Genomic DNA, 12,815 nt, shown 5'->3' on the forward strand with positions numbered 1-12,815 from the left:
GAGGTGGGCACTCAGTTCCATTTTTAGATATCCATGATTATTTTATACAGAAAATTTATCTTAAAGTAGACCGATTCACCTCCGTGTTCTTTTACCTAGCTGCTTCTATTTTGCCTCCTGGGGCTGTGCTGCGTGATCTCACTCCTCTTCTCTGACTCACGTGCTTCAACTATTTCTTTCTCTTTTTTTTTGAACAGTGTTTGTTCTTCCAGCAGTTTCTCATGTGCTAGATTTCCTAGATCCTCTCAACCCAGCTCCCGGTGTCCTTCAGGCCTGCTGTCTTTCAGATGACATCTGAAGCATTCAGGGTGGTATGGCCAAAGACTGGCCTGCTGTTTTCCAATAGCAAGCTTTTGGTAATCTGCTCCCAGCTAAGAGTTAGACCTGCCCCTAGCCAGATTACATATAGGTCCAATGCCATGGAGGGATGATGCCCTTATCTACACGTGCTGGATGGGAGGGAGACAGTAACAGGACATGACCCAAGTCTTGTTGTGTGGAATTAAGAGGATCATGTGAAACATTTAGCCCATAACCTGATTGATAGTGAGCATTTACTAAATGTTCCATGTATGTAATTTAAACACAGAATCCCACTTTTATCAACATACTGTGGGAAAGAACTGTCCCCCCGCCCCGAATCCTCAATACTCTGAACGTAGCTCAAATCCATGTTAACTTTTTTCAGCACCCTCATTGTACACGGCTGACTCATACTGAGATAATCAAAACTCCTCAGTCTTTTTTACATGTGCTTCTACTTGACCACATCTTTCTCATCTGTACTTGCAGGGTTTTGTTTGTTTTGCTGTTGTTATTCGTGGTGTGGTTTTTAAAAATTAATCAATTCTAATGTTAAGTGTAACTGATCAACCTATGGAAATCATTTTGGATTTTGTGTATTCACTGTACTTCCTGGCTGAATGGTACTACCGGCAAGTCCAGCTGCTGTTTGCATCCCTGTCACTGAGACTTTACAAGATACAGTGTATTATTTGCCAAAAAGGACAGCTTTATTCCTCACAGCTCTTTGCCCTGGTGGCCTAGGAGCAGATGCAAGCTCCCAGTTAGCTTCAGGTTTTCTGTGGTGGTCTAGGCTTCCATGAATCCTCTCCTGGTTCTCCTCCTTACAAATACCAAATAGTAGCCCATGTGTGTTCTGTGGTGGGCCACTTTTCACATATTGTTTGCTCAGTAAAACTGTGGGTCATGTCAATGCCAATGAACTCTCATGCTCCAGGTTACAATATCAGTTACCAAGTCCTGTGCACTAGGGTTAAATTGAGATTACCCCACTTGCTCTAGGAGCAGAATTCTACAGTTCATTTTAGTTCTGTTTCCATTGAAAAAATTAGTCCTGTATTCTGGTCTCCCTAGATCTTATGGGATTATAGTATCAGTATTTTCCAGCTTTACTGTTCTTCCATAGCCCTGAACAAAGGATGCAAAGTGATCCGTGATGGGTCATAATTTCCAACATAAGCCTACAGCAAAAGTAGCTTGGGTGTCTCAACATTTTCAATTTTCCAAGGTGAAACAATCACTTCTAAAAGTGATTTGTGTATGGAAAATTATATTTTATTATTTATTTACTTACTTAAATTTTTATTGTAAGAAGGCGCCACACCCAAAGTGGAGTTTGAACTCATGACCCTGAGATCAAGAGTCACATGCTGTACCAGCCAGGCACCACCCCCACCCCCACCCCAAAAACTGTTTTTTAAATTATGTGCAATCTGAGACCCAGACTTAGACATGTACCTACTTAACAGAATTCTCCATTGGCTGCCCTGTAAGGCACCTCACACCTAACATCTTTCCACATAAAATGGCACCTCTTCCTCAATGGTCTGTTTTGGTGAGCAGTAGCACCAGAGAGTCGAGGGAGCCAAGCCCGATGTCTTTCCTGCCCTTTCCTGCACTCCAGTCTCCCTGCCCATCCTGTCCTTGTCCCTCTACACTTGGTCATTGAGTTCTATTGAAACAAGTTATCCTTTATCAGTCAAACCACCTCCTCTTCCTCTCTCCCTTGCCATTGCCTGAGGTCATGCCTCTCCCTGTAATAGCTTCCTGGCTCACAGTCTTCCTGACTGTCCTCCTCAGTGGGACAATAAAAATACAGATATGGTCATGAGGTTCTCCAGACCCTTCAAAGCTCCTTTAGCACTTGACACACAAAGCCCACATAATCCAGAGCCTGCAGCCTCATGTCCTGATGTTTTGTCACCTAGAAAGTACAGGTTGAATTGTAGGAAGAGAGGCTGGGACACTGCGCAGAAGCTGATGACTTCACATAAGAACTTAGAAGATGTTCAAAATCATTATCCATCAGGGAGATGTAAATTAAAACCACAAGTGGGTGTTACTACACATCTGTCACAAAGGCTAAAATAAAAAATAGTGACAACACTAAATGCTGATGAGGATGTGGAGAAACTGGATCACTCATACACTGTTGAAGGGTATGTAAAATGGTATAGCCACTCTGGGCAACAGTTTGGCAGCTTCTTAAAGAATAATACTTGCAATCACAAGACAGCAATTTTAGTCTTGGGCATTTATTCTAGAGAAATGAAAACTTATGTTGACACGAAACCTATGCATGACTGTTCATAGCAGCTTCATCTCTAATAGTTCCAAACCAGAAACAGTTCCGATGTCTTTCAATGGATGGTTCATTGGTTAAACAAACTGGGGTACATCCATCATACCATGGAATACTACTTAACAGTGAAGAAGAATAAATGACTGACACACACAAAAACTTGGATGAATCTCCAGAGAATTATACTGTGTAAAAAAGGCCAAATGTGGGATCCCTGGGTGGCGCAGCGGTTTGGCGCCTGCCTTTGGCCCAGGGCGCGATCCTGGAGACCCGGGATCGAATCCCACGTCGGGCTCCCAGTGCATGGAGCCTGCTTCTCCCTCTGCCTGTGTCTCTGCCTCTCTCTCTCTGTGACTATCATAAATAAATTAAAAAAAAAAAGGCCAAATGTTACATGTCATATGATGCTCCTTGAGTTAATATTCTTGAAATGAAAAAATTTTAGGAATAAAGAGTAGATTAGTGGTTGCCCAGAGTTAGGGAAGGAGGATAGAGGGAAGAAGGGAGGTGGGTGTGGTTAATAAAAGGGCAACAAGAAGGATCCGCATGATGGAACTCTTCCCTATCTTGACTGTGATGGTGGACATATGTAAGATAAAATTATATAGAATTACAGATATACACACATCACACACACAAGTGAATACAAGTAAAACTGGGGAAATCTGAATAAGGCTGGAGGATTATATCATGTCAGTGTCCTCGTTGTAATATTGTACTATAATTTTGCAAGATGTTACCATTGCATGAAACTGGGCAAAAGGTATAAGGATCTCTGTATTATTTCTTACAACTGCATGTGAGTCTACAATTATCTCAATAAAAATTTCAATTAAAAAACAAGTATCTCTGAAGAGAATGGACTGGAATTGAGGGCAGGAGCAGTTAAAGTGGATGCAGGGAGACTGGTTACGAGGTGACTGCCATGATAACTTGGGTCATTGGGTTACTGGGGGCAGTGCCAATGGACAGGAAGATAACTGGGTTTGATGTGGATTCTAGAATCTAGACTTTTGACTTTTGGAAGGATTTTCCCAGAGAGCTTCCCAAATCCCCAAAATTTGTAAGAACCATTATACTATGTGTAACAATGATGTCAATCTGAATAATGCACACTTAAAAATTTATTAATATTCTTTACTTCTCTTGGCCACAATGATACAAAAACAAGAACAATGCCAAATTATGAGTGGAGTCTGGGCACTGCATTCCCCCTATCTCCTTGTGAGTGGAATCTGGTGCTAAGCCTTCATGCTATGCCTATCCTCACCACTCCAAACATCTACAAACTTGGCGCTGTGCTGGGGACTCCACCCCTTCTCCATCTTTACCTTGAATGACAAAGGAATAAGGAAGATGGCAAGGTCAGGTTTGCTTACTATTTCCCCAGGCATCCCAGAAGTGCACCATCTCACACACGCCATATCTTTTTTCTCACTACCCATGTCTTCTTCCTACCCTGTGCCTGAGATTAAACTCCATTCCTGCAAAATTATATGCTTTCTGCACAGTCCTCTGAGGCATTTTTACAAAAAATGTTAAATTTCTGAATACCGAGGGCTTACTCCATTCCATGTGGAGGGGACAGTGTTTTTCTCTGGTGAGATAAAATGACTTTTATCCAGAAAAGTCTTCAGAGCCATGAATAATAATTTAAGATCTAAACAAGATCCTGGCCCCCAAAGATAGGAGGAAACAATTCAAAGAAAGAGAAGTACAATTCTAAAGCAAATGTAAAAAAGTAAAAAAAAAAAAAAAAAAAAAAAAATGATGATAACATAAGGAAGATACAATACTTACCTACATTTATTATAGTCACAATACTAAAAATGAGGAGTACCAAGCTGTGTAGCTGGGAATTATTATAGCTTAGGACTGTTTTTACATCATTGGTTCACAGTGACTTGATTGTTAGAAAAGCATTAGACATCTGGCCCTTAGTTAACTCCAATGTGGCTTTCAAATATCAGGCCAGAAGGAAAGGAGGTGACAAAGTCCAGAATGTTTCTGGTGAAACTAAAAAGGATAGTTCAACTACTGGAGAGTCCAAGAGGCCCCTAGTCCACTGCATTGCCAAAGGGATCAGACACAGAAGACATCAGCTATAGGACAGCTAAGTCCCTAGGAAATCACTGGGAAAGTTTCAAAAGTGTCGAATGATCCATTTCCACAGGCTGACAACTGAGTTACAGCTTTGGGAGATTTAAAACTATAAACAAACTTTAGAAATGAGTCAAGTGCCGGGAGTCTTCAGAGTGGCATTGAATATCACCTCTGAGATGGAGTGGGCAGTTACAGAGCAATCGGGAATGAGAACCCTGTGGAGAATGATTTGAGCTAAAAAAAAAAAAATAGTAAAATGAAATAAAACTAAAACACAAAGATCATAATAGGTACCTGAGAACACAAGACAAAGCTCTACAAATATATATCTGTTTCATGACAACTCGCTACTTTATCTACTTCTTTACCTCTTGAAAAATGGGCTTATAAATTTTATTTTATTTTAAAGAGATAGCACCCTGCAGTGCAGAGGTCAGGGCCGAGGGAAAAGGAGAGAATCTCAAGTGCAGAGCCCAATGCAGGGGGCTCAGTCTCATGACCCTGAGATCACATCCTGAGCTGAAACAAGAGTTGGATGCCCAACCGACTGAGCCATGTAGCTGTCCCCCCACCAAATGTACTTTTAAAAGGATTTATTTAGTAGCATCCTGTAGTTGAAGCTATGTACACAATATTTTCACTCTTTAGGTATTTTCCTTAAAACTGCTGTTTCTTTCCTATTCCCTTCCTTCCCCCATTTTTCCTTCTAGTTTTTCTTTTTTGTCCAAATACAAAAAAGTCATCTAAATATAACTGAAATTTCTAAACATTTGGTAAAATTTGAAGTAACCTTACTCCTTAAGTCCAAGCTCATAATACTTTCCTTTGTGAAGCCTTCCTCAGAGACCATCAGTTTCCCCCCATGTGTCCCACTCCTTCTTTAGATAGTAAATATTTGCTTCCTCATCTTACCCCCTCCTTTGTTCCCAGTGGAAACTGTTGAGGGAGTTTTTTTCACTTTTGTATCTCTAAGATTACTACAGGACCTGTAACATAGTGGGGTGGGGCACAATAAAAATATGTTGAATAAAAGAGGAATCAAACAAAAGAGGACCTGCTAGGATTGATATTAAATCATTAAAATCATTAGCTCTTCTGATCACATGATATGCAAAGTGACAAAGTTACAGAGGAAGAAGGCATCACTGGTGTCCCTCATCCTACCACCATTTGCATGCCTGCTTCCGGAAAATACTGCAGAATGGCCTTTACCCAGGGTAGCAGTGCTGAGTCTGTATGACTGGGGCATGGTGACCTGTCAAAGATATCCATCTCATTAAGCATCTTGAGCATTTTACGCATTGTCATTAAAAAGAAAAACAAGCTCTTCTCATTGTAGCATGGCAAAAGTAATCACTTTTCCCAAGGTCACTGCTCACAGCTGATAGTTCCTACTGAAATCTATTTGGGGGGGACTTGGCTGGACATGGATATTCAAAACACTAGACACACAAAAGCAAAGAAGTACATAAATATACATACAGACAATCTCAAACTCAGAGAAAATGTATACCTTCAATATAAAAAAACTATTTTTCCTTACCTGTTTGAGAGTAACTGGCTGACATTATGCTCCATTATTCTCCCACACTTTTGTGTGTATTTCCTATAAACAAAAACATTCTCCTATATATAGGAGATATAACCATTTAAATCAGGAAATTAATATTGATACTTTAATATGATTCTTAGGTTCTATTCAAGTTCCTCCAATTATCCTAGAGCATGCATTTTGTAAGAAAAAGAGGCAGTCCTAAATCCAGATCTCGCAAAACAGGTAACGCCTTTAGTTATCATGTCTCCTTAGTTTTGTTGGATCAGGAACAGTTCTTGGTCTTTCCTTGACTATATAAGTATGACACTTGCAATATTCATAGGCCATTTATTTTGCATAACGTTCTTCAGTTTGGATTTGTCTGATGCTTCTTCATGATTAGGTTCCTGTTATACATCTCAGGCAGGAATATCACAGAAGCAATGATGCATTCTCATTTTATCCTATTCAAGTGCCATCGGATTTGTATTTGTACCACTACTGGTGACATTAACTTCAATCACTTGTTTAAGTTCCTGTCTGGTTGGGACTTCTGAGTGGCTCAGTGGCTGAGGGTCTGCCTTTGGCTCACGCCATGTTTCTGGGGTCCTGGAATCAAGTCCCACATCAGACACCCCGCAGGGAACCTGCTTCTCCCTCTACCATTGTATCTGCCTCTCTCTCTGTGTCTCTCATGAATGAATGAATGAATGAATGAGTGAAATCTTAAAAAAAAAAAGTTCCTGTCTGGCTGGCTTCTGCACTGTGAAATTACTTTTAATAAATATTTTGTGAGGAGGTTTTGAGATTATATATCACTCATCAAACTATTAACTTATTTACTATCTTTTTATATCTGTTTGAACTCATGGTTTCCTATTTTATTGAATGCATATAGTCTGGTACTATTATTATTCATTTTCTTGCTGAAATTACCCCACATTTTTCCAGTAGGAGCCCCTTCAAGATGGTTTCTGTGTCATCATTCTTTTTTTTGTCCCCATCATTCTTTGAGCACTTTTTATTTCAGGTTTTAGAAGAGGTTCTGAGCTCAACTTGTACTTTCTTTCCCTCAGTACCGAAGTCAACTAAGATCCGAATGCTAGATATTCTCAATGCCACTGGGGTGCCATTTGTCCCTTTCAGTGGACAAAACTAGGAATATATGTATTTGAATACCTCTCCTTTCTTTCTCTCTCATCTGTCCATTGAAAACCATGAGTTCACATCCCAATCTTCAATTCCAGCCCAACACCATTGTCCTTAGTATTTTCTTACTTGATCAATCAATGTAATGTTTCCTTTGTAGCTAACACAACTACTGCCATCCATGTGAATGTCCTCTTCATCACCCCCCAAACCAGACAGCTCCTTCACATGGACACACTTCACATGGACTTCACATGGACTCACCTTGCTCTGACACCCCACCTGGGCCACCATGAATCTACTCATGCACCCACACCATGCACGACCTTACTCCATCCCACCTAATAGCTTTTGGACCAAATTGAACATGGCTCAATTCCTAGTCTCTGGGCTGGGCTGTGTCTGTGACGTCCTGCTTTCTAGATATGCATCTTAATATAAACTATGGCTCCCATCATGCCCACTGCTCTAAGTTTTCCTCTTTCTGGTCCATAGACATTTAAATCTTGTTTTGGGCACTGTTATATCCGCATAGATTTCTCTTTTGTACTTTATGTAGTAATGTTGCTGTCTATTTGGAATACAGAAAACTGGACAGAATCTGGGAAGAGTTAAGAAAAGAGAGTTTTGGGTAGCCCAGGTGGCTCAGTGGTTTAGTGCCGCCTTCAGCCCAGGGCCTGATCCTGGAGACCTGGGATCGAGTTCCACGTCAGGCTCCCTCCATGGAGCCTGCTTCTCTCTCTGCCCGTGTCTCTGCCTCTCCCTCTCTCTGTGTCTCTCATGAATAGATAAATAAAATGTTAAAAAAAAAAAAAAAGAAATGAGAGTTTCTGTATCTTCAAACAGGATGATAATATAGGTAGAAGGGGTCATAAAAAGTTAAAGTGCCAAAATCCTTTTAAGAAACAGTGGGAGTTTGATTCCTTTGTTGTAATTTTTATTATTAAGATAATAAAGTCTGTGGGAAAGAGAGGCTGCTGCTGAGGGGCTCCCTGGGTCTGGCCCTCAGCTTTGCAGGATGGTGCACCCAGAGCAGATGGGCTCTCAGAACCCACACTGATCCAACTCCAGTGGCTTCACTGTGATGCTGACGAAGGTAAAACTTCAGGCCCACTTGCCTGTGCTCGTCCCTTTCAACACCCTGGAAGCAGTTTCATTATTTGTCATTTTGTATTATTTTTCTCAAAGAGAGCCCCTCCTAATTCCAGAAATGTTTACAATTCTGGATCTGTCCCTCACAAATTCAGGATCTGTCCCTGCCAGGAATTTATGGTTAAATTAGAGTGCAAATTTCCAATGAAGGAAGGAAATTTTCTAGAGAGCATTCCAGTTATCAGTGGGTAGAGGTGTTAGGAGGCTGAATAAATCTTCAGAAGGTTGCTTAGGAAGCCAAGAGAGATGAGTGGTCTCAGGAGTTAGTTTATGCAGACCATGCAAATTTCAAAGCCATCCTCACCCACCTACAGAGTATGTCCATAATTCCTGTGTGGTCGGGGTGCCTGGGTGGCTCAGTGGGTTAAGCATTAGATGCTTGATTTTGGTTCAGGTTATGATCTCAGGGTGCTGAGATAGAACCCTGTATCAGGCTCCACCCCAGAAAGAACAGAGCAGAACAGAAAAGAAAGGAAAGAAAAGAAAAAAAAAAAAGAAAGATGATTCCTGTGTAGTCAGTTCAGTATCTCTTGACTAGCTCCTTCCAAAAGAATATTTGATTAATTTTGTCCAAAATCTTACTTAATGGCTTTTCCTTTCTTTAGGATTTCATAATATCACCTCCTGCCAGTTCTCAATTAACATATTCTTTCTTTGTTCGGGTGTAGTATAATGGATTAGGTAACAGCTTTCATGACTCCTCTACCCTGCTCCCTCCTTGATAAAAATCTGACTATTCCTAATCCTTTCCACTTCATATATCATCTCCTAGGGTGGGTTAATCCTATCACCCAGTCTACAGATTTGCTGTTTCCAGTTTAGTTCTCTGAAGGCCATCTTGTAGGGTCATTAAATCTTGCATTAAATCTTGAAACTCTAGGCACAATTTGAAATTAAAAAATGTTAAATAACTTAAAAATTGAGGGAAATTCTTATAGAAGGTAGAGATGTAGAAAGTTTCTCCCCTTATTTTTACTGGGGAAAGCTTCTAGAAGGCCTCAAATCTAGAAGAGGCACTTATATTATACAGACAGCAAGAGCAGAATACCCACAAACAAGCAGAAGACACATTTTAAAAAATATTTTTGTTAATTTTTATTTATTTATGATAGTCACGCAGAGAGAGAGAGAGAGGCAGAGACATAGGCAGAGGGAGAAGCAGGCTCCATGCACCGGGAGCCCGATGTGGGATTCGATCTCGGGTCTCCAGGATCGCGCCTCGGGCCAAAGGCAGGTGCTAAACCGCTGCGCCACCCAGGGATCCCAGAAGATACATTTTGTACTTTTTTTAGGACACTCCTCAAGTGCTATGGATTAATCCCACAGCAGACAACCACTGCTTTTAGATACACAGCACATATGCACATAGCAGTGTACATAAAGCAGTAACAGTAGATGTCCTTTCAAACAGTTTAAATGTAACTAAAGAGTAAAACATACAGGGGCATCTAGGTGGTTCAGTCAGTTAAACATCTGCCTTCAGCTCAGGTTATGATCCCAGGGTCATAAAATGGAAGTCCTGCATCAGGTTCCTTGCTCAGCAGGTAGTCTGTTTCTCCCTTTCCCTGCTGCTCCCCTGGCTTGTGCTCTCTCTCTCTCAAATAAGCAAATAAAATCTTAAAAAAAAAAAAAAAAAGTAAAACATACAAATGATTCTAAAGTTATTTTCAAATTATCAGTAATTATAAACAATTACTTAAGATAACCCAAAGAAATGAAGCCTGAAAGAAATTAATAATAAAAACAACAACGATGATGATGGCTGTCATTTACTGAAGTCCTACTATGAGATACCACCTATGGTGGTACTCTTAATATCTACATTTTACAGATGAATAAACTGAGGTTCAGAGAGGTCTGTCCAAGATAATTGGCTACTAAAAAGGAAAATTTTTCCTCCACATGGGCTGGGCAAGGATTGGGGGGGAAAAGCAATCCAGGGGAAAGGAAGTGAACAAAGGCACTCAAGGACTATCAGGCTGATTTATTTGGAGGGCAGAACTAAAGTGTTAAGTAGGAGGTAGTAGAAGGGCAAGGGAAGGAGTCAGCTGGCAGCTGAGAGGAAGAGGGGGCTGAAAGGTTCTCATAAATTTACCCTTTGGAGCTGATGCAAGAAGCATACACAAATCAACCAGGGGGAGCAGTTCTTTTCTCAAACAGAATTTTGCAGACCTGGAATCTAAAAACCTGGTGGGAAATGGGACAGTCTTTGCACCAGTAGTGTCATTAAAGAACAGTCGACATTGAAGAGTATTTACACATTATCTAAGAGGTGCCTAGATAAACAATAAACAAAGATATTAGCCAGAGAGTAACAGTTTGGTGTAAGTGCTATGAATGCAACAAACAGGTGACAACAGCGTAGCTGGGGTAGGGGAACCAACTTTAGATAAGGAGATGCTGGCCAATGTACCTTTCAGCCACTCCTGTTCACACAAATAGCAAATATTAATGAATCTCAGTAACTTTTTCTGAAATACTTAAAAATAAAATACATATATACAAAATGTACTTCATGTATACACACACACACACACACACATATTTTTAATTACACGAAACTACAAAGTTCTCTCATATTTTTACAAGAAGTGTTCCCTCTTGTAAAACTAGCTATAAGGAATGTGCCCTTGAAAAGCATCAAAAAGAATATAAACTGAATTCAAACTCTATGATTTCATAGGGAAGTTTCCAATTAGAAGGAAATATTTGGAACACATTTTGAAAGACTTAGAGAATGGTGGTGTTATAAAGGCAATGTTTTCATTTCAAAATACAAACAGTTTGAAAACTGCTGGTTTCACTGCAACATTTGTTAGTAAAGTCTGTGCTGTTAAAGATGATCCCAGGAGGTCTCTGAAATTCCTACTAAGTCCAAGAAATGCAAGTGCCCTTGCAGCATGTAACTTAAAGGAAGTTGGTTTCCTAAAAGTGGAACACCCTCAGATGTACGTCAGATGCCCCATGCTCAGAGAGGATCATGGATGTGAAAATTACAAATGAATCAACAAGATTCACTCAGTCTGATAATGGACACCCAGGACTCCAAGATGGTGTCATTCACATCAGTGAAGGAGAAGAAGCTCATGGAGGTCAAACTAGGAGAACATCCAACCTGGATTCTGATGTGGGATTTTACCCCAAAGGCACTGCTGGAGTGTTTCAAAGAGGTTACTACTGGTGTTACATCAAGTATGTCAATGTGAAGAAATGGGGTGTCGCTGGGACTTTTATGGTGCTGGCAGCTTAAGTGCTTTTCAACTACTGTCATTGCTATAGGGAACTCAGACATGAGTGGCTAGGCAAGTACCACTGAAGAGGTCCCATTGTGGAGGCAGATTCTGCACTCCTGACCATGATCTTTGCCTGGCACCCATGAATCCTTTCATATTCTATTTTAGAATTAACACTCAATCTTTCTTTCATTAAAATATTAATACTAACCTAATAATGACAACAGAAAAAAAAATAATGCAGCAGAGGTGGCTATACTATGGAGCTAAAGTAGTTTAAGCTTTGGAATCTACCCTCCCCCAACCCCACATTTGCATGCCCTATAAGGGGCCCTAGCAATATATTTCTCAAGATCTTATGTTTTTGAAAATTTAGAGAAAAATTTCAATTTTATTTCTTAAAGAGGGGCTCTTATATTGTATAAACTTCAGGCTCTAAACCTTGGATCCTCCTGATTGAATGCCTACCTTGTACCACACACTACACTCAGTGGTGGAGATATAGAGATGAACAAGGCACACTCCCTCCTGGGGAGAAGCTTGGTGTAAAACAGAAACAAGAAAAATAGTTGCAATGGGATACCTGCTTGGTTGTGGATTGTGCAATGGGAACAGAGGCCCAAGGGATGCTCTTTTGTTGTTATTATTCATTGAAAATTTAAACTTATTGAATTTCTTTTCTTAAATGATGAGTGTCCATTACGTAAGTCCAATAATAAAGAAATGTAGGAAGAAACAGTTAATAATCTCTGTAGAAATCCTTATTACCCTCAAGGCCCAATGAAATGCCACCTATGTCACAAAGCTGTTCACTCTAGGCTATTTTAGATACTTATGACATTTTGTAGCATTTATATGACTCTCAGAGTCACACAGAAACTTGGGACAGTCAGGAGAGCTGAAAGCACCAAAGGTATTCAGGTAAGCCCTAAGGTTCACGTAAAAGAATGTACATAGAGATCAGCATGGAAAAAGAAGGGCAGGAGCGTGGGCCTTGACGTTCCAGGAAAGGTATTCTAGACTCTATTCCAGGTGAGTT

General features: G+C 40.3%; 2 pseudogenes; one reads left to right on the plus strand and one right to left on the minus strand.

Annotated features, from left to right (window-relative positions):
- Nucleotides 1-12,815, minus strand: part of LOC102156848 — a 116,271-nt pseudogene that overhangs the window by 63,365 nt on the left and 40,091 nt on the right.
- LOC111093130 lies at nt 11,573-11,859 on the plus strand (annotated as a pseudogene).

The sequence above is a fragment of the Canis lupus genome, chromosome 29 (assembly GCF_011100685.1).
Source record: "Canis lupus familiaris isolate Mischka breed German Shepherd chromosome 29, alternate assembly UU_Cfam_GSD_1.0, whole genome shotgun sequence".
In the NCBI taxonomy this organism is placed as follows: Eukaryota; Metazoa; Chordata; class Mammalia; order Carnivora; family Canidae; genus Canis; species Canis lupus.